The sequence below is a fragment of the Melozone crissalis genome, unplaced genomic scaffold, assembly GCF_028551555.1.
Source record: "Melozone crissalis strain CALT ecotype California unplaced genomic scaffold, PUWL_Pcris_2 ptg000046l_1, whole genome shotgun sequence".
NCBI classification, from domain to species: domain Eukaryota; kingdom Metazoa; phylum Chordata; class Aves; order Passeriformes; family Passerellidae; genus Melozone; species Melozone crissalis.
This window is the reverse complement of record NW_026535824.1, coordinates 1302529-1325521: the sequence shown is the minus strand read 5'-3', so window position 1 is coordinate 1325521 and position 22993 is coordinate 1302529.

Sequence of the window (22993 nt, the reverse complement as noted above, 5' to 3'; positions counted from 1 at the left end):
GTGTCTGTCGTGTCCCTCAGGGTACAGCGTTTTCACTGAGGGAACGGGAGTGTCACTTGAGGGGGACACGGGCACGCCGCGTGTGGCTGAGCGCACATGTCGCTGGCTGAAGGGACGCCACGGCCGCTGAGGGGCCGTGGGCTCGCCCTGAGGGACACGGCAGGGCCGGGCCGGTCCCCGCTGCGCTGCCGCCGCCCGCTCCCCTCAGCCGCGGGGAGAGTCTCCCGCCCAGGCGCGGGCGGCCCCGCCCTGCCGCTCCCCTCAGCCGCGGGCGGCAACTCGAACCCGCTGGGGCCGCCCCGCGGGGCCGGGCGCCGGGCGGCCTTCCAGAAGCCTTGGGGGAGCTGCCCCGGGGCTGCCCTGCACTCAGACACAGCGAGGAGCATGGGGCAGCCTTGGCTCAGCGCCAGGGAGTGTTTCACTTTGCCAGGGGTGAAGCTGCAGTAGCTTAGAGGGACAGAACTTCCTAGCACAGGACTGCTGGAATTTCCTGGTGTCACCTGTAGGGCACAGAATGAACGTTTGGGCTTTCAAGTTGAGGTAATCATTGGACTGTGAGAATAATGAAATCGGAGGTGATATGTCGAGTACATGTAGTGGATATTTGAGCAGGAAGATCTAAGGTGATCTCCAGGGGAATAAATTTCTTTTCAGGCAAAGTCTGAGTAATTTCTAGAGGGCACATATAGATCATTTTGTGACAAAACCTGAGGTAAAAGTTACGGCAAAGCCAGAACATTTGGGGATAAAATCTCAGGTTCTCTGCCTTCCCACTCCCTCATGCCATGCCCCACCAGGGCAGCTTTGCCCTCCCTGTGCCCAGCCAGCCCAGCCTGGGCACCTCAGGGGTGCCCCCACCCTCCTGCTGAGGCCCGGCCTCGAGGGCTTCTGCCGCAGGCCTGGGAGACGCTCTGGGCAAGCACCAGAGCAGCCGGGTGCCAGGGACAAGGCGGCTGCCTGGGGGCTGCTTGTGCCCTCTGACACCCAATTCCTCAGGGCTTCCCAGCACCCCGGATCCTCAGGGGCTTCCTGGTGTTCTGCCAATTGACTGAGATGATAAAAAGGACACATCACTGGAAATAATGTTCTTCTTTTACTGTGAATATGAAGGAACCACAATGTAAGGTGATACATTCAATAAAAAATGTGCTTTTGGTTTAAGTGACAAGCAGTAACAAGCAAGGTAATGCACCTAATACAGTAGTATAAGAGAGAAATGAGAGCGATTCAGAAAGATGCATCACCAGTTGCCTAAATTGTTTATCATCTTGCAGATCTGCACTTGCTGGTGAGTCCTATTTTACACCAAGGACCTGGGGAACCATTCCCTGTAATTGGGAAAATCCTAGGTCATCTGTTCACACAGAGATGAGATCTCCAAATTTGCCCCAAAAGTGGGTCCAGCTTTTATAGACCAAAGAGAGCAAGTCAACATGACTCAATTATATTTTTAGCCCAGAAACACCTGCAGCTGATGGCACACTTCACAATCAGCAGGACACACAGCCAGGCCAAAGCCCAGACCTCTGCTGGGAGGGTTTCCCCTCAAATACCCTTCAAACGAACCTCTCTTCAAGTCAGTTGGGAATGTTTCTTCAAATGATCTATTTCTGGCACCTAGCCCCACAGTGTTATGTGAAAGTTTCTAAAGCAGCTGCTTTGGAGTCAAAGAGCCACCATTAAGAGTCCTTGTCATCTATTTCCGGCTAAATCACACTTAGGAGCATTTGAAGGGTTTGGACCGAGCGAGAAACCAGACCTCTGAGCTTTTTAGATGATGCCATTTCTTTTTCTTATCTTCTACATTGATAGGAAGGATGAGTTTGGCTCACATCTCCACTACAAGGCTCAGAAGGTCACAAGACTTCTAGTTCAAAGGCCTTTTAAGGATTTATTGGCCAATAAAACATTGCCAACAAGGATATGCATGTTTCTGACCCAATCCTTCAATATTTCATTCTATGGACTCATGCTCCAGTGTAAGCTTTCTTAGGAAATCATGTTCTGACACACAAACCTACAGCACTGGAGTATAAACCTCGTGTTTACTGATTCAACTACTTTTATTTTTTCTACATCTTAAACTCTAAAATGCTAAACGTTCCTCCATTTAGCTTAAGGTTTCTGTGCCTTATACTAGAAATCTACATTCTCGCTTCTAGCACCTGAATTTGGAAGCCCTTTGCAAGGCCTCAGCTCAAATCCTGTGTTTAACTGTAGGCCTTGGCTAACAGGCCCAAAGATCTGAGAACTCCCTGCATTTCTGTTTCCAACAACACTGATGCTGTCAGCTCCAGAGTGCCCAGGAACCACCTTGCAAGTCACTCTGGCAGGAACAAGGCAGCTGCCAGGGGGCTGCTTGTGGCCTCTGACAGCCCATTGCTCAGGGCTTGCCAGCGCCCCAGCCCCTCAGGCTCTGCCCCAGCCCGGCCAAGCTGCCCGGCAGCAGCACCGCAGCCCCACAGCAGCTCCAGAGCAGCCCCATCCAGAGGCACCTGGGAGCCCTCAGCAAGGCAGCCAGCAGCACATGGGCAGGAGGACACGGATGGCGCTTCCTGCCTGGCCCTGGGCTTGTGGCCATCTCCAGGCACGGCTCTGGCAGGGATCCCCGCAGCTCCGGCCCCTGCCCAGCCGCTCTGTGGGCAGCACAAAGGCTTCAGCAGAACCACCAAAGGCCAAGGGGCTTCTGGCAATTTTCCCTGCAGCACTGCACGCCTGGGCAGCTGGCTGAGCACAAGCACCCTTTTCATCCTCCTCCCATAAGCCCTGCCGATCCTCGCAAGGAAAAGATCCTGGGAGTCTGTCTACTATACATATTTTTATTTACATACAAAAGAAAAATAAAAATATGAAAACAAAAATCTTGAATAAAAAGAAAATCCCTGCTGGCTCAAGTGGCCCCAGCAGACTAGAGTCTTCCAGATCAACTTTACACAGAGTTCCAGCAGAACAGCAAGGCTCTGTGGCACAGACGAGGCCATTTCCTCCATGCGCTGCGGAACTCATCTCGCAGCTTACACCACGTGGAGTAGGGAGCCCTCTGTACAGCCCGGAGAATGAACCCAGCTTCAGCTGACAGATTTCTGATGGCAGGACTGCTATCATATGCCATTTCTTCCAGGGCTTCAAGAGAGAGGAACAGAGTCAAGGTCAGGTGCCATATCTGCGAGGAGCTGAGGAGAGGCCCCTGCCAGGGCCATCCCAGCTGGCTCTTGCCATGGCCAGGAGGGAGCAGGGAGCAAGGGGATCAGCCCGAAGTTGCAACCAACAAATCCCCCATGTTGCCCTGAAATTTCAGTGTGCTCTGCCCACGGGAGCAGAGCCCTCCACAGCCGGGGCAGGGCTTGCAGCTCCCCCCGGCAGCCCCCGCTGTCAGCACGCTGCCCTCACTCACCAGTGCAGATCAGCTGCAGCTCTTGCTGCTGCCCCCTCAGGTGCCGCCCCGCGATGCCTGTGGACACAGAGCCTGTCACGGCCCCAGCGGCACAGTTCCCTGCCAGCGGCGCTGCCGGCGCTGTGGCCACACGGGCTGCTGGCCTGGCAGGGCTCAGCCCGGGCCCTTGCCGCACGCTGCCGCCCCAGGGCACGGCTGCCAGAGGGCAACAGCAGCAATGCCCAGGCCAGGCGGGGCTCCACGGCGCCGGGCCCGGCTGGCGCTGCCGAGGCAGCTGGCGAGGCTGGGGCCAAGCTGTGGCTGGCCGGGGAGGGGAGGGAGCCCGGGCTGGTGGCTCACCCATGAACCTGATGGCCGCCTCTCGCAGGGGCTCCTGTGGGCTCCGCAGGTAGGGCAGGGCCTGGCGCAGGTGGTCGGCCGCTCGGCTCCTGTCCTCTGCCAGCTGCAGAGAGCGGCAGGAGGGAAGGGTTGGCGTGGGATCAGCCCCTGGACCAGGCGCTCTGCGCCCAGCGCCGGCCTCCCCTGCCCGCACAGCCCTGAGGCACGGCCAGCAGCCGCTGGCCAAGGGCTCCCGGGGGCAGGGGGCAGAGGGCCGGCTGCTGCCCGGGGAGCCACGGTGCCGGCCTGCAGCCCTGCCAGGCCGGGGCTCCATGGGCACCCGGCTCGGGCCCACAGGAGCCTGGAGAAGAGCCCGTGAAGCCTTTGGCTGCAGCAGCGGGCGGGAGCACACCGGCCCAGCCCGCACACTGAGCACCGCCCTCAGGGGCCTTCTCCAGGCTGAGGCTGGGGATTTGCGGCAGCTCTACCAGGCCCTCGCCGTACCTCCATGTCTGATCCACCTGGAGCATTTTTTCAATATCCCTCCTTTTCAGGAATCTGGCTGCAGAATGCAGCGTTTCCCAAGAGGCCTGGAGAGCACCAGACAGGCACAGTTGGTCCCACAGGCCAGGGCACAGGAGCATCCCAGTGGCACAGGCTGGAGGAGGCTGCAGCTCGCAAGGTGCCAGGGCAGGAGGCAGCCCAGCCCCCTCCCAGGGGGACCACAGCTGGCCACAGGTCCTCACTTCAGCAACAATCTGATTCTCATCATGGCAGTGGAAGGACAGTGGGACCAGGCTCTGGCGCACATGGGACTTCAAGGCCTTTCTTCCATCTTCTGGTCATAACTCCAGCATCTCTTGAAAGACACACATGCAGCTCAGCTGCACCTGGATATCATCCTGGATGAAAGGAAGGGCCAAAGATCTCAGCATCAGCTGCTTCAGGCCCCCAGGGCACAGGCGTGCATCTCCACAGGGCACGAAGTGTCAGGGCAGCAGCCAGTGGCCGTGGCTGTGGGCACAGAGCCTTACATGGTCAAAGAGTGGCAGGAGCGTCTCAGCCAGCTGCAGGGCAATGGGGGTGGGTATTGGGGCACCATTATCCAGCAGCAAATATCTCAGTAGAAGGATGGTCATCCTGATCACATTGCTTTCATTTTCCTGCAGGAACTCCACAAGACTTTCAGTCAAGCTCCACATTTTTTCAGCCTGTGTGGAACACAAGTTTGTGAAAGGCCACCCTGCTGCCACAGGGCCCAGAGGCCAAAGGCCTGTCCCAAAGCACTGGGGCAGCTGAAGCGGGAGGCAGGAGAGCTGGGATCAGCTGCCCCAGCGCCTGTAGCCCAGGCAAGGCCAAGTGACTGCATTGCCCAGCCCCCCGCTGCCTGCACGGCTTCAGCCACTGCCCTCTTCTCACCACGGAGGGATTCTTGCCCAGCACTACGAAGCCTCTGAGTGCCAAGTGACGCCCCTCCCTGTGCTCACTCTGCAAGTTCTCTGACATGATGTCCAGAACACTGTCACTGCATTCGCTCAAGTCCAGGCACTCGAGGACCTGAAAGGCACAGGGCAGTGACAGGGAGCCGGCCGGCAGGAGCCAGGAGCCGCACAGGGCTGGGCCCAGGCAGCAGCACAGGGCACGGGCACCCATCTGGCAGCTGTGGCTGTGAGAGGGCAGAGAGCTGGGAGACAGCTCAGGGAGGTAGTGCACCTGGAGAAGGCATGAGGAGACTTGGAAAGCTGCCAGATGGAGCAAAGTTTCCAGCTTCCCCAGAGAAATGCTTCCCTTCCCACTGCACTGCCATGGCCTCAAAGCACCCAGTGACCAGCAGGCGTGGCTCGGGAAGCCATGGGATTCATGGGGGAATTGAAGCCTGGCCACAGGCTGCTTACTTGTTCTGGCCTGAAAACACCCTTCTCCACAAGCAAATGCATCAGGGTGACGCTGGTTTGAAGTTTGAGGAGCTCAGAGTGTGCTCTGAGCCCAGTGCCCATAGTGCGGGTGTCTTCCTGCTGAATGCTCTTGGTGAATTTGCAAACGAGCTGTAAGAGAAGGGCAGGAAGCCAGGGATGTTGCATGGAGTGCTGCACACACGGTGCTGGGCTGAGCAGGGACAGCAGGCCCAGCCCAGTTGGGGGTGGCTGCAGGTACCTGCGCTGCGCTGTGGAAGCAGCCACGGCTGGACTCCTGCTCTTGTGTGCGCTCCAGGGCTGCATCTGGCAAAGAGCGAGCGCAGCCAGAGCTGAGAGGCTGTGGGAGAGGCCGGAGAACACAGCCCAGCCCTGCTCTGCCCAGGCAGGGAGAGCCCCGGGATGGCCCAGGGGATGGAGCACGGCCACTGCGGGGTGTCTGCCCGGCCCCTCTTCCGTCCTGTCCTTGGGCATGTCCCCAGGGGATGGCATGGCATGGCATGGCATGGCATGGCATGGCATGGCATGGCATGGCATGGGGTCAAGCCGGCTGCAGGCACCATTCCTGTGGCCCAGCTCTGCCACTCACCCTCCTGTGGTGGCTGGAATGGCACCACCTCCTCGGTCTCCAGTGCTGGAGCAGCTCCAGGGCCTTCTTCCTCCTCCTCCTCCTCCACCCAGGCCAAGTTTGGCACTCTCAGGAATCTCTGCTCCATATCTCTGATTGGATTTGTGGCAACTTGCAGGAGAGCTGCCTTGGAAAAGCTCCAAGTCACCAAGTCCTACAGTTGTGCCTGGGAGCCACCTTCAAGAGACAAGCCTCAGGAAGGCTGCAGGACAGCAAGTCCTGCACTTGGTCTAAAGGGCTCCTGCCACAAGGACAGGAGACTCCTGTCAAGGACTGTGATCTGGCCTTGAGGGCGCCAGCGGCAGGGATGGGAGATGCTTCAGAGAAGTTCTGAGTCACCAAGTCCCACAGTCTGGCCTCATAGGCTCCTGCAAAAGAGAACCTCGGGAAGGCCACAGATCAACAAGGCCTGCAGTCTTTCCACGAGGTCACCTGTGGAAGTAACGCCTCGGAAAAGCTCCGGGTAGGACACGAACGAGCGCGCTGTGCGGGGGCTCCTCACGGCACCGCTCTGTCCCGTCCTGTCCCGTCGCGTGCTCCGGGCACTGTGGCCTGCTCCTGTCACCGCCAGCTCCTTTGTCACCACTTGTCACAAAGGAACCTTGGACACCCAGTTCCATGTCACAGTGACTGTGCTGCGCCGTGTCACCAAGGGCCCTTGCACACACTGCCGCCTGCCCTGGGGCCGCCCCCAGCCCAGCCAAAGTGGCCCAAGCTGGAAGAAATGCCTGGCCCCAGGTGTCTAAGGCAGCCTGACAGGATCTTTAGGAAGGGCTCAGATCATCAGCAAACGCTGCCCTGCTCTGCGGGCTCAGGGCAGCAGAAGGAGCCCCCAGGGCTGCCGATGCAGCCACACTGGGAAGGGCACGGGCCCTTCCAGGGAAGCTGGCACAGCCTCCTTGGGACACGTCCCGGCCCGTGGCCATCCTAAACCCACGGGTGTGACTCGCACAAGGAACGTGCGGGCCCGGGCACCAATGCTGCTCTGAGCCCTGGGGCCCGGGGAGCGCTGACATCAGCAGGTGTGGCAGAGTCCCTGGCCAAGCAGAGCTGCCGCCCCCGAGCCCTGGCAGCGCTGGTGCCCGTCTCCTGCCCCAGAGACCTGTGCCCCCGGGGGGCTTCTGTGCCACAGGGAGCCAAAGCCCACGTGCATGGGGGGCTGTGCTCCTTCCTGCAGGGGCTGATGGCAGAAGCACCTGGAGCAACTGCTGTCCACACTTGCTGTCTGTCAGAAGGCAGAAGCTGTTAGTCAGTCCTGAAAGGATTTTCTCATGGAAGGGATTGGCAATAGCAGCACAACACCATCAGCTTCTGAGCTTCCCAGGACAATCAGATTTCAGTGGAACGCTGTGCTTTCCTCACTCTCTTTTCCGCATTCTGGAAAAAATAGAATCTGCGCAGCCTCTGATATTCTTGGCTTCAGTTGCTGTCTGTCTGGCGGAGGCAGCTCATGTCCAAACAAAACTGTGTCCCTGCTGAGCACAGCAATGGACAGCCACAAATAGAGAGGTTCCACAGTGAGTATGAAGGCAGACACATGGAAGTGCAGGATAACTCTGAGAGGAAAAGCTGTTCTGTGTCTCTGATTATGGTGCCCACACCCTGAAGCAGCAGCCAAGAGAAGTGCTGTAAGCAGACAGGTGCAGTTTTTGGCACCACAATATACAAATATATTAAGCCATTAGCCAGAATGCAAAGGAGGACTGCAAGGATGAAGCATGGTCTGGAAGGGAAGCCCTAGATGGAGCTGAGGCCACTCTAGTCTGTTCAGCCTGGAGGAGAGTAAAGGGCATCGTTGTGGTCTTCAACATCCTCCTGAGGGCAATCAGAGGGGCTGCTGCAGCTCCCGTCACTGTTGGGACCAGTGACAGGACTGGAGAAAAGGGCAGGGAGCTGGGACAGGGCAAGTTTCATTTCCATATCAGGAAAAGTTTTTTCACCCAGAGCACGGTCGGGCACTGGGACAGGTTCCCCATTGACGCAGCCCAGTGGAGCCAAGGCTGGCTCTTGGGAAAACTCCGGCACTGTGCCAGGAGTGGAGAACGGCCAAGGTGTGTGTTCTGCCCGCGGCTGACCCTGGTGAGCCACTGCTCAGTGGTTCAGGATCTACTAACTGCAGCACAGAGCAGGCAAAACAGAAGGAGGAGGCTCCTCGAATGTGAAGGTTTATTCTAAGGGAAGGATTCAGAAGCAAAGAGCCACGAGCACTTCTGTGCATGGGATTTTATAGGGGTACAGCTCAGGGGGTGGATACAAATGATTGAGCAAGAAGGAATCTGCAGGGGAGGAGCGAGGGGATTCCATCAGTTGCTTGGGACTAATTAGGACAGATGGGAGGAGAGGGTAGGTCCCATGGGCCAGTGGGGTTTCCTGCAATAGGGGAATTCCAAAGGTGTGGTGCAGCCAGGGATTGGTCCAAGACAAAACTGACGGGAAGGTTCAGGAATAAAGAGCTGGGTCATCTTGACAGGCAGGGAAGAAGCTGCAACAAAGAGTGGGGCATGGCATGAGGGACAGCTTTGAGAGAGGGAAAAACCTAGGGGTAAACCAACTTGGGGAAAACATGAGGTACATTAAAAAAAACTATTATACCATAACTGATAAATAAACACAAACTGCAACACCCCAGGGAAATGGGCACAGCACCAAGCCCATCTGAGGTTGAGAAGTGTTTGAACAACATTGAGCAGTCACCCAAGCTTTCAGACACTACATAAAAAGTCAAAGGTTGTGAACTCTAGGTTTACATGAGATCTATTCCTGAATATTATTTTAGAAACTTGTTTTATCTCCGATCATACCCCAGTTCCTTGTAGATTGTGTGCAACGTGTAATCCTTTTGTGTCCGTTGCTTGTTAGGACTATAAAAAAGAATTTTGGTGCTGGGTGATTCGGAGACACCCAGTGTGTGTTAGGTGCAGTATACAGGGCATAAGGAGAAGGAAAAGAGAAGTACTAACACATACTGATATGTTTCGAGATTTAAATAGCATTAAGAATGAGTAACACAAGAAGTAAAAATGTTATTGAAAAGAGTCCACTAGAATGTATTTTAGCACATGAGAAAGATTTGGGAGGAATCCCAGAGGGTAATTTTTCAAAGAAAGCTAATCTGATTAAATACTCTACCTAATGGTAGCCTTGGTATCAGTTAGAAAGTGGTGAAAAGTGACCCTCTAATGGAACTTTAAATTATCATACATTCTGACAGTTGATGTTATTTTTAAGAAAAGAAGAAAAATGAGATCAAGTGATATATGCAGACATGTTTTTTTTCCCTGAAGAATAAACCTGAGTGGCAGAAAGAATGTGGCTTTTATTTGGCCCCACAGGACCCTTTAGTCCTAACTTTGGAAAGAGATAACAGGCAGGAAATGAAGCGATGTTGTTCTGCATGTAGCATAGGGCAGAGATGTTTGAAATTGACTAAAAAGCACTCGGAAATTGATTTCTAGGTGTCCAAGACTCACAGCTGAGTTACCCCAGGCCAGCTCGGGTACATTCCCCCTCACAAAACCACTCCGCCCCCTGATTAAACCCAAATGGCAGTGAGGATGAGATGAATAATCCTGGTGAGGGGACAATTTCAGAGACCCCAGGGACAGCCAACACAAGGAATCAAACCAACAAAGCTGTGCTTTTAGTCTCCCCCTTAAGGCAATTAGTGGGTCCCCCAGGTGAAGCCATGTGGGTGGACTTCTGCTTTTCTACTAATGACCTGAATCATTGGCAGGAAAAAGTTAAAATGGATATTGAAAACCCCAGCAAAGTAGCAAAATTATTTGAGTTCATAGTCGAAAATCAAGACCCAGACTGAGGTGATAGTGATTTCATGCTGACAGAGCTAAGAAAACCAGCAAAAGAGTTGGTGATAAAGACAGCCTGAGCCCATGTGCAGGGACAAATTGCTAGTGGAGCCTGACAAGGTACAGTGCACCAGTTGTTTCCTATTGTAAATCCTTTGTGGGACACGAATGATACAGGCAGCTGTGCAATGTAAACCAGATACCAAGAACTAGTCAAATTTGAATTAAAAAATGCCATTCCAAAAGAAATAAATTGGTTAGTAATATACAATGTTACCCACTGACTTTGTGGACAGGCTCTGAGCAGCTGCACGTAAACACAGAGCCCTGGATCCCTGGTTGGATATGGGAAAGCAGCAGTTCATTTCCCTGATGTTTGGGCAATCTAGCCCAGATGTCAGGCAGAAACTTCAGAAGCAGAAAGAGCCTGTAAAGAGAGAGTTAAAGGCATTAATGAAAAAAGCAGAGAAGGTGTATGATAAAAAAGACAGAGAAAAAGGAAAAGAACTCCCTGCAGCCACGGTGGCAGCTCTGGATCAGCAGCACCAGGGAGAGGACGTGGGCGTGGATGAAGCAGAGGCAGGGGCCAAAATAGCAGAGGCAGAGGAGGTTCAAAGCAGCCACAGACCAAGCTGGAGCCAAATCAAGGAGAAGGAGAGGGGACTCCAGCTGGGGGCAAAGTCCAGCTTTATTAGAGAGCTCCAAGGAGATCTGCAATCCCAGGGATCCAGCCAACTGCAGACAGAGAACTGGGCTGTGCAAGGTGTTATAAAGGGGCGAGTGAACAGGGGAGGGGATCGCCCATCTGCCAATGGAATTACAGGAGGGCGTGGGCAGCAGGAAAACAGACATATAGGGGAACCAATTTGGGTAAACCAGGGGAGGGGCCCCAGTGCCTGAACCTATCACTCGACGCCCTTGGAAGAAGTTTCTGGAGGGAAGGGATGGGCTGTGGAGTGACAGACAGGACACAGGGGAGGGGTTGAGGGGATGACAAGGCAGTTTTCAGGGAACCAGGGGAGGAGGCAGCGAGATTGACATTAAAAAGGAGGGAGGAGGCAACGGGGGCAGAACCACTGTAACAAGGAGGAACTGCAGCAAACCAAAGTACAGCTTAATGCAACTACAACAGATCAGAACACAATACAACAAGCAATAAGTGGATATGGGTTCTCGGGAGGATAACGGTCTTTGGGAACTGCCTGGAAGGAAGCAATTTGAAGACACCTCAACCACAAACTTTAAGATAACTCCCTGCTTTCCTTGGAATGACAGCTGGGTGCCAACTGCGCATATACAGCTACAGATTGATCATGAAACCTTTATACAAATTGGTGAAAATCTCTAAAAATACCGTGATATGGACGCCTGAATTGAACAGGGCCTTTGAAGAACTGAAGCGTGAACTCATGAGGGCCCCTGCTGTGGGGCTGCCTGACGAGAGCAAACCGTTTTGGTTATTCCCAGTGAGAGAGAGAATAACTTTAAGGGTTCTGGCACAACACCTGGGTCCTTACAAATGGGCAGTGGCCTGGTTTCTAAACGACTCGATACTGTGAGAAAGGGCTGGCCTGCCTGCCTCAGGGCAGTAGCAGCAGTGATCATGAACATTGAAGAAGCATAAAAGTTTATATAGGACAAAAGATGAGTGTCTCAGTGTCACACACAGTGTTGGCTGTTTTAGATCAGAAAGGGAACCATTGGCTGTCTTCCTCGAGGTTCCTGAACTACCAAGCAGTCCTGGCCAAATCTGATGATACTGGAATCAAGTGACAATATTGTTAACCCCGCCTCTTTTCTGCAATGCAAGTCCAAAGCTGAACCTGTAGTACTCGACTGCCTAGAGGCTATGGAAGCTATGCACTCCAGCCGCCAAAATCCAGAGGAACAGCCGCTCCCAGATGCCATGAACTGGTTCAGCCATGAACTGCTGCTGTGATGGCAGCAGTTTTGGGAGACAGGGAGTGTGAATGGCGGGCTACACTGTGAGCACAGTCTTAGAGTAATCGAGTCAAAGCCATTTCCAGTAGGAACTTCAGCACAGGAGGCTGAGCTGATAGCCCTCCCTCTGGCATTAGAAGTGGCAAAAGGAAGGGAAGTTAATGTTTGGACTGATTCTAAACATGCCTATGGAATTGTTCATGCCCACGGAACCATATGGAGAGAAAGAGAACTCCTGACTGCACAAGAGAAGATGGTCAAATATGCAGCTGAAATCCCCAGGCTCCCCGAGGTGGTGGAGCTCCCATTGCAAGTGGTAACTGTGCATTGCTGAGGGCACTCTAAAGGTAACACCCTCCTGGAAGCAGGTGACAGATTTGCAGATTATGAAGCTCAAATCGCTGCTGAAAGAAATGAACCACTTGTGGCAGCTCTAATACCTACTGCAGTATCAACTAAGCAGCCATAAGATACCAACCTTCTCATTATAAATGGATTAATGAAAGTAAAGGAAAACGTTCAGAAAATGGTTGGGGACAATTAGAAACAGGTCAACTCATAATACCAGGAAAGTAAATGAGACAGTATGTGAAATCTGAACATGATAAGACTGGCTGGGGAGCAGAAACCAATACCTACAGGTAAGAACTGCAGGCCCAGACATGTAGAACGCTGTTAAAGAAGGATCATCACAATGTGTGACTTGTTTGAAGACTAATGCAAATCCAACAGTCAGGCTAGAACAAGGGGTTTTGAGCAGAGGAGCTTTTCCTGGAGACTTGTGGCAGATAGACTTTGCTGGACTCCCAAGAAAGTGAGGTTTCCAATATTTGCTGGTACTTCCTGATACTTTCTCTGGGTGGGCAGAAGCGTTCCCTTATAGGACAAAGACAGCTAGTGAATTGATACGAAAAGTATTGCTGAATGAGGTCATACCTAGGTTTGGTGCACCTAGAGAAATATCCTCTGACAGAGGATCTCATTCCTGTGCCATCTCAAATGGTGCAAGCTGTCAGCAATGCATTAGAAATCCAATGGCAGTTTCACATGCCCTACAGAACACAAGCTAGTGGTCAAGTAAAAAGGCTGAATCATATGATCAAAGAACAGATAGCTAAAATTTGGCAGTCTTCTATTGTATTTTTTATGAGATTTTAATTATCCTTTTAAATTTTTGGAAGTGAGCATAATTTCTCACAAATGGGGACTCATCTGGGAAATACACCTGATGGCTTTAGGAGTTTTCAAAAGGGGCACCCCTGCCACAGATTGGGCAGAGTCTGTTGGACTCTCCCAGTTCCACCAATGGTTGCGGGTTGGAAGCCCAAAGACACCAGGAGACTGGATAAAGAAAAGAGAGGAAGGGGGGTGAGCACCATCCACATAACTATTTTTGGCCAGATTGTGACTCCATAATTCCAGTGTATGAACGTGAGCTTCACCCCAGTAATATACTGGATCCATCCTGGTCCCTTAAGTGTCAGGATATTGGATGGTAGAAAGAAAAAAGGACCAGCGGGATGCATGGGAGGGAGGAAAGCGGGGATCCCATAGACAAGGACCCCATGGCCGGTGGGACATGTAGGATTGAAGGGTTTGTGGGGACTTGGGAGCAGGGTTCACCTATCAGGGACCCACAGCAGGATTCCTATCCAGCACGCACCAAGGGAGCCGGTGAGCTCCACATGGCTCTGTGGCTCGCGCGGTGCTCAGAGTGGGGGCAGCCTCTGGGGTGCAGGCAGTGCTGTAATTTCCAGGGCCAGCCAAAGCCGGACTGGAAGTGGGGTGACCGCTGAGGGGTTTGCTGCAGGGGGTCACCCAGGAGCCGGTACAGCAATTTGTGTGCTGCTGAGCCAAGGGGGTCAGGGCAGTCTGGCCAAGCCAAGTCACATTAGGGCAGAGCTGCCGAACCAAGGGGGTCAGGCTGGGCTGGCTGCTGAGCCAAGCCAAATCGGGGCAGGCGGAGCCGCTGAGGCTGAGGCGAGTCAGGCCAGGGGCAGGACTGCAGCTGCTGAGCCGAAGTGGGGTGGGCAGAGCCTCCAAGTTGAATTGGAGTGAGCGGAGCTACCGAAGCCAAACCAAGTTTGGTTTGAAGTGGGATGGAAGCCACTGCGTCGAATCAATAATCGATACTTATACATGGCGGAGTTGCCGAAGCCGAGCCAGGTTGAACCAGGAGTGGGACTGCAGCTGCCAAGGTGAATTGGGCCAGGGGCAGGCCACAGCCGAACTGAGCCAGGTGGACAGGGAGCAGAGTGTGACCGTGGGACCAGAGCATTGAACCAAGGAGGAGAGGAAGGGCAGGGACCAATCCGGTGATACGGAAGCCCCTGGATTGTAAGAATTTTTTTTATTTTTACTTGTCAAAAGAGAAGTCCAGTTTTTTGGGTTTTTTGTCTCTCTTCCCTTTCCTTCTCTTTCCTCCTTTCTTTGTTTCTTTTTTTCCCTGCCCCCCTTTCCTTTTCCCTTCTGAGAGAGGCAGGCTCTGTCTGGAGGGCCTATGATTGGAAAGGTGGGCTCTGTCAGAGGAGGGCCTGTAATCGGCCAGTCAGGATGGGACTGTGGGCAAATAGGGAATCCCCAAGGGGAGGAGTAGAAATTGAGGCAGTACCAATAGGTATACTCCCAGATGGCCCACTGGGAAGGAAACTAGACCTGTGGAAATATGACCCAAATACCAGAGATAAGGATGAGCTCAAAATGATTCAGTATTGCATGGTAGAATGGACCAGAAGGGAAATTAGGAGCAATCATGTACACTGGCTGAGATATGGGTCATATGGGTCAAAGGATGGATGTGTCAGGCATTAAACATCCATGTAAGAGCTAAGAAACCATTCAATCAGGAAGAGAGTGACTATGCTGCCTGCTGTGGGAGGGAGAGTTCACCCTCAAAGGTGAGCATGTTTAAGCTATCAGAAAATAAAGAATGGGACCCATTAGAACACTTAGCCCCTCCACCTCCAATAGCCCCAGATGCACCTCCTCTACCCCCTGATGGGCCTAGTCAAAACACCAGAAAGAGGGTGGCACAATGAGAGGAAAGCAGATCAGGGGATGGGAACCAAGCAGTGGGATTGTATCCCCTGAGGAAAGTACCCTTGTGTAGGGTGCTGGAAGGAATTAAATTTGTAACCGTGCCTCTTAGTTCTTCCTATGTGAGAATGTTCAAGAAATAACTGAAAGGATTACTAGAGGACCTCACTGGATTAGTGGAACAGTTAGATCAGTTTCTGGGGCCCAATATTTATACATGGGAAGAGATGCAATCAATAATGACCATGCTATTCACACCAGAAGAAAGACAGATGATCCAAGTGGCTGAGATATGGATATGGGAAAGGGAGCATGTGCAAGGACCTCCTGGGAATCTGAAAATGCCCATAGTGCACCCCACCAGGAATCACAACAGCATTAGGGAGAGGCAAGACCTGGAGGAATACAGAACATTGATTATAAGAGCTATCAAAGAGGCACCTCCATGTAATTAAAACACTTGTAAAGCTTTCAATGAGCAGCAAACTAAGGAAGAAACCATGACAGAGTGGCTAGAAAGATTGAGAAGGAATATGAGGCAGTATTCAGGGGTTGACCGTGATACAGTGGCTGGACAGGTCTTACTAAAGATAAATTTTGTCAGTCACACCTGGCCAGATATATGGAGAAAGTTAGAAAAGTTAGATGGTTGGCAAGAAAGGAGATTAAAAAATCTTTTAAGAGAGGCACAGAAGGAGTATGTAAAGAGGGACTAAGAGAAGACTAATACAAAAACCAAGGTAATGGTAAATGCCATTAGGGAAGGAAACGAACACGTAAAGAGCAACCCATGAAAGGCAGAGGGATTCCGAGTGGGAGAAGGTAGAGGGAGGGGGGATGCAGCACCTTGGGACTGGACACAGCAAGGAGAGTTTGGGAAACACAGGAACCTAGGACCAGTTTGCTTTTACTGTAAAGAGAGTGGGCATATCAGAAAGAATTTCCCCCAGAAGGGAAAGGAGGTGAGAGTCTATGAGACTAAGCAAAAAAGAGAAGTGGAAGACTAGGGGTGTCAGGGGCTCTCCTGGGGGACAGAATACCATCAGGAGCCCTTGATAGCTTTATAAATAGGTCCCCAGGAGGAAGAATTTGAGTTCTTAGTAGACATGAGGGCTGAAAGAACTTGTGTTTGTAGAATCCCAAAGGAGTGTAAAAAGGATCAAGATACCATGCAAGCAGGAGATGCTGAAGGGGAAGGGTTCAAAGCCTCAGTTATAACACAAATGAAGTTTGAAGGAACAAATAAAATAGGAATTGGGGATGTTCTATTAGTTCCAGATGCAGGGTGAAATTTATTAGGATGGGATTTACAGGTGCAGTTTGACATTGTAGTGCTTCCAGTGGAAGGGAAAATGGTAGTTCAGCTTCTCCAATTAAGGGAAGAAGATGAAGACAAAATTAATGAGATGAATTCTGGGCAAAACCAAAAAACTGAGGTAAATTGAACATGAAACCTATAGTAATAGAATAGTTAATGAGAACCATCCAGTTCGAGTACGACAATATTCACTCTCCCTGGAAGGGAGACGAGGACTGCAGCCAATGATCCAGGACCTACTTGAGGACAGGACCTTAGAACCATGTATGTCCCCCCATAATACACCCATATTACCAGTAAAGAAGTCAGATGGGACTTACAGGCTTGTCCAAGATTAGAGAGAAGTGAACAAAAAACCAGTGAATTGATACCCAGTAGTGCCTAACCCCTGTACACTACTGAGTAATATCCCCCCAGAATACCAGTGGTTTAGCATGATAGACCTAAAAGATACTTTTTGGGTGTGCCCACTGGCAGAGGAAAGTGGGATATATTTACCTTTGAATGGGAGGACCTCGATTCTGGGAGGAAGCAACAGCTTTGGTGGACTAGGGTAGCCCTAGGGTTTTCTGAATCCCCAAACCTATTTGATCAAGCCGTAGGAGAAGTACTACAACCCTTCTCCATCAAACTTTAGATAAAGCTCATCCTATATGTAAATTATTTGCTCCTCTCAGGACAGGAAGAAAAAGAAGCTCGGGAATCTACCATAGTGTTGTTAAATTTTCTGGGGGACCAAGGACTTCGGGTATCAAAAGGGAAACTTGAATTTGTAGAAAGGGAAGTAAAATACCTAGGACATGTGATTTGTCAAGGGAGCTGGCGGCTGAACCCTGAGAAAATTGCAGGAATAATCTCACTCCCATGGCCAAAAACTAAGAGGAAAGTCAGAATGTTTTTAGGCCTGTTGGGATATTGTAGGCTATGGATAAAAGGATACAGGCAAGCCATCAAGCTCTTGTATGAAAAGTTAGTTGAAGAAGAGATTAGGCGGAAAAAAGACGATGAACAAAAGTTTGAAGCTTTAAAGCAAAAATTAGTCAGTGCACCAGAACTGAGTCTTCCTGCCTTAGACAAACCCTTCTATCTGTTTGTAGATGTAGGAAAACAGGCAGCTCACGGAGTACTAGCCCAGGACTGGGGAGGATCCAGGAAACCAGTGGCCTATTTATCAAAATTACTACACCCTGTCAGCCAAGGGTGGCCAACCTGCATTCAGTCAGGGGTAGCGACTGCTGTACTCGTAGAGGAAAGCAAAAAATTGGGAGAAAATTGAAAATATGTACCCCACACTCAGATAGAATTATCCTGAGCCAAAAGGCTGAGAAATGGCTCACTGATTCCCAAGTGCTACATTATGAAGCCACCTTAATACATAATGGTTTAGAGCAACCAACTCAACCCTGCCCAGTTTTTGTATGGAGAACCAGATGAGGAACTACTACATAATTGCCTAGAGGTTATAAACTATCAAACTAAAGTAAGACAGGACCTAAACAGATCGAAGTCTCCAAGGTGGAAGACGATTGTACATCAATGGATCTTCACAGGTAATAAAGGGACACAGGGTATCAGGATACGCTATAGTGCATGAAGGTTTAGTGGCCATAGAAAAGAGAAAGTTACCTTCCAACTGGTCAGCCCAAGCATGTGAGTTGTATGCCCTAAAATGAGCTCTGGAAATATTAGCACAGAAAAGGGGAACAATAGATACAGACCGAAAATATGCTTTTGGAGCAGTACATATCTTTGGAAAAATTTGGGAAGAGAGGGGGCTATTAAATTCAAAGGCAAAGGGACTGATTCATAAAAAAAATATTTTAGAAGAGATAGAAACCTTACAATTACAAAAAGAGGAAGTAGTGGTGGGATATGTTGAAGGAAATCAAAAAGGGGTGTAAGGGAACAATTTAGCTGATTTAGAAGCTAAAAATGTAACTGAATCAGAGACAGAAAAACTAATAATAGTATTAACACCCATGAGAGAAATGGAAGAAGTCCCTGTAGTCAGTGGGACAGAAGAGGAAGAACTCCTCAAAATAGGAGCCAAGAAAAATAGTGAAGGGAAGAGGAGATTAACAGATGGGAGATAAATGTTGAGTAAATCCCCAGCCAAGAAAACATTAGAAGGCATACATGGAACAACACATTGGGGTACACAAGTGCTAAGTGATCAATTTCTGAGGGATTGGGGATGCATAGGAATTTTCAGAATAGCTAAGCAAGTAACTGAATGGTGTGTGATATGTCAACAAGTAAATAAGAAAATCACGAGGAAAACAATCAGAGGAGGACGAGAGCTAGTCTTAAAGCCCTTTCAAAACATCCGAGTAGACTTTACTGAGCTTCCCCAGATACAACAGTGGAAGTTTTTGCTAGTGATAGTAGATCACGTGGCTCATTGGGTAGAGGTGGTACCCACTGTGAAAGCCAATGCAAATGTTGTGAAAAAAACAATTCTAGAATCAGTCATTCCCCAATATGGGATGGTAAACAGGATTGATTCAGACCAGGGAACTCATATCACATCGAAGATATTGCAGAAAGTTGTTCAGGCCCTGGGAGTAAAATGGGAATTACACACTCCATGGCATCCACAGAGTTCTTGTTGGGTTGAGAGAATGAATCAAACTCTTAAAAGAGCTCTAGTTAAGCTAATGATTGAAACCTTAATGTCATGGGAAAAATGTCTCCCTTTGGCCTTATTAAGAATTAGAACGCAACCTCAGTCAGATCTGGGGCTGTTGCCCTATGAAATGATGTTTGGGTTACCCTTCCTGACCTTACCCCAGAACATTGCCACCTATGAGGAAGAGGAAACTAATGCCAAGAAATAAGTGAGGTCTATAGCACAAACATTAGAAGGGCTAAGACATAAAGGGGCAATTCTCAAACTACCACCCTGGATTTCAGAATCCATAATATTAATCCCAAGAATTGGGTGATGATCAAGCCATGGAGAGATCAGCCTCTAACCCCTCAGTGGGAAGGTCCCTTTCAGGTACTGCTCACCACCAAATCGGCCGTGCGAACTGCAGAGCGGGGATGGAGTCATGCCAACAAAGGCCCAGCAGGAGAACTTAAAGAGTGGACTGTAACATCCAAGTCAGGTGAAACAAGATTGACTCTCAAGCAGAGACTGAGAGACAACCAGAAAAACACCAAGACGCCCAAAAAATAGAGTCAAGCTTCCACCAACCAGCTTGAGAACTCTTCCTGTTTTCATGAGTGAGAATTACCAGCATCTGTTGAGGAGAAGTACACAAGGGACAGTAAAAGGTAATGGGACAGCTTCTTCAGGAAAATACGACAAAGGAAGGAGTGCAAGACCGGGTTGGCCCCTTTGTTTGCTACCAAGAAGGCTCCATAGCCCTGCTGCGAGCAGCAACCCCATAGGCATGGTAAGGTAGGGACAAAAGGCCATTCCAGACCTCTATCATTTCTCAGTTATCTTTTAATTCAACAGGGACTGGAGGGCAGGACCGAGTTGGCCTCTGTACTCACCCCTAAGATACACTGACTATGGGTGGCAGCCACAAAGTCACAGTAGATGGGAGTCAAAGCCATACTGGACCTCTGTGATGCCCTTTTGTCCATTCCAGATAAGAGTGTCTAGGGAAAACCTGAGATTTTTTTCTCCTGTTCCCACTGTCCTTGACCACATCAACAGATGCTGGTATGACTCATTCAAATGAGAGAGAAATTTTTTTCTTAATTGTTCAAGCAAAACGACTGAGAGAAAAAGAAAAGGGAATAGTGTTATAGATGAGTAATCGTATGGTGGACTCTTACAATTAAGGGGTCAATATTAAATATATGTCAAAAGAAGTTTTGTAGATGTATAGTTATCCCTCCCCTTCCCCTTGCATTGTTATCACAGGATGGCCTCAGTAGTTGGGGCATGTGGGAGGGTTGGCTTGTTACTATGGCAGCACCTGACCTCCAATCAAGGTGTAAGACAGTGATCTCCACCACTGGACAGTGAACAAGGAATCAATTGACAAGACTTTGGGAGGGGCTAGAGGTATAAAAGACAGAGCATCCATTTTGTAGATGAGCACATGGTGACTGAATTCTTTGGTCCCGGCACTGTATTCTTTTCTTTATTCAGTCTTTGGTTGTATTTTAACAGATATGAAAATCAAGATCCTTCTGTTGTATTTTGATAAGGCCTTAATAAATAATTTATATTTTTGAAAGTGAAAATCGTTTCTCACACAGGGTTGGGGAATGTGGGGCAAGGTTGTCCACACTGGGTCAGCTCCAAGGTACAACTTTTCTGACCTGGCCAGACCTCCTTAGGAGAGACAGTGGATCAATATCAATCACCGAATTCTGCAATCACCTCTTGTATAATAAGAACAGCAATAAAAGACACCCTTTAAGATAGGAATACAGATTTCTTAGAAGCTGTTTCAAATATTTCTCCACAACTGTAAAAGGAAATCCACCTAATGAATTGCTCCAGAGCCGAGAGAAATCAAGGCAGAGCCATGGTTTGTCAGGATTTGCTTGATGCTAATGAGCCCAGTGGTGCATTTGGAGATGAGCCCTGGAAACTCAGAGCCTTAGATTGCACAAACCTTTCCAAGAGTCAAAGTCAGAGAAAAAACTCAAAGTGTCTCAAAGCATGAATGGGTCCCACTGAGGTCCATCCCAAACACAGGCTCTTCATGGACTCTTTGGAGGAGAGAATTGGAGGCCAGAATTGGAAAAAACACTTCTCAGAAATTCAGAGTGGAAAGGAACATCCAAAGTACCTCAAAAACCTTGAGTATCTCAAAGCATTAATGAGCCCCACTGAGTGTATATACGAAGCTCTCAAGGGACTCATTAAAGCAGATAATTGGGGCCATGATTGCAAAAACCTCTCATAGAGTCGATATCAAAAGGGCAACACCAAGTACCTTAAAATAACTGAAGTACTCTGAAGCATTAATGAGCCCCAGTGAGTGTTGTTACTGACAAAGCCTCTCCAGGGACTAATTAAAGCAGAGAATTGGAGGACAAGATTGAACAGACCTCTCAGAGACTCCAAGGCAAAAGCCAAACCCAAAGTCCTTTGAAAAGCCTGCAGTCCCTGCAGGGAGCATTCAGGAGCCCCCATGGCCATTGCTGAGCAAGGCTCCCCAGGGACTCCTTCCAGCAGATCCTTCAGGCCACTGGCATGTGGGCTAGGGGGGGATGCTGAGGGCAGGACAAGGGGCTGACAGTGCCCAGCCTGGCTGGGGCTGTGCCAGGAGGCCCCAGGGCCTCAGGACAAGGTGTCCCCACACAGCCCTTGGTGGCACAGACCCTGCTGCTGTGCTCCAGGGCACCAAGAACTGGCTTCTCTTTGTCCCCACCTGTCATCAGTGCCTCCAGTTCTCTGCTCTGCCTGGGGCCTGGGGACACTTGCTCAGTCATGTCCCTCAGTGGGACCCATTAAAAGTCCAAGAAACTTTGGAGTTGGATTCTGACTTGGAGTTCTGGAGAGGTTTCTTCAGCTCCCTCTCAGGGACTGATGTTCAGGGCCTCAGCACAAAGCCCCAGAGGCTCATTACAGTCGTTGTGCTGTGTCTGTGCTGCTGAGCTGGGCTGGGCTCCTGGCACAGAGGCAGCTCCTGGTAACCAAGAAGAGCTTCAAAAGCACATTTCTCTTGATGAGCAGCTCTTCTGCCAGCCCAGCAGGGCTGAGGCCCTGCCTGCAGCCACCCCAGGCACATCACAAAGGCACAGAGAGCTTTAATCAGTCAGGGCTGGGAAGGTGCTGAGAAGTGCCTGGGGCAGAATCACTGCCAGCCCTTGGCACAGGAACCTCTGGCTGCAGGACAATGCAGCTGCAGCTCCTGGAGCCATCTCCTAAAGCTGGAACATCCCAATGCCTACAGACCCTGTGAGTACATTCTCTGATTGTCTCTTGTGCAGAGCAGCCAGGGGTGCCCAGGGCTGTCCTGCAGAGCAGGGTCCTGCAGCCCAGGGCACTGTGCTGGGGCAGGGACTCTGCTGCCTGCCAGGGACAGCTCTCAGCCAGCCCTGGCAGCTGCTTCCAGCACTGGGGGACAAGATCTGGGTGGGAGGAGACAGCTGGTAAGGCTTGGAAGCGTTCTCCTTGTGTGGGGAGGATGCTCCATTGTTCAGGACTGCTTCCAGCGTGCCATTTACCTGCAGAACATTTCCAAGTAGATTATGCAGGGGGAACAGCGAGGCAGGGGATGCATAAAAGGGAAAATCCTGGTTTTTTTAATCACCTGCTCTGGGTTGCCTGGATGTGAAATTGCACATAGATATTCCTCTCTCAGTTCAGGCAGTAAAAAATAAAACAAAATTTCCCTTATATCTGAATTAATTGGGCAGTTATTGAGATCATGTGAAGGTCCGCCCGAAATGAACAGGTGACGAATGATTTTTGGGTGCAAAAATAACCAACAAAAGGCACAGGGGTTTTGCAGTAACAAATCAACAAGGTGCAATTTTATTGATTATTACCACAGCTAAATATGCGTTTGGTTAAGGGATCCGGGGAAGAGAAGGGTAAGACAAGGAAAAAAGGAAGGAAAGAAGGTCAGGGAATGGGGTATAGCTACCAAAACGTGATGTCTTCGGGGTCCCACCGCCGAAACTCACTGGTACACGTCTTGGGGAGTACTCAAAGGACAG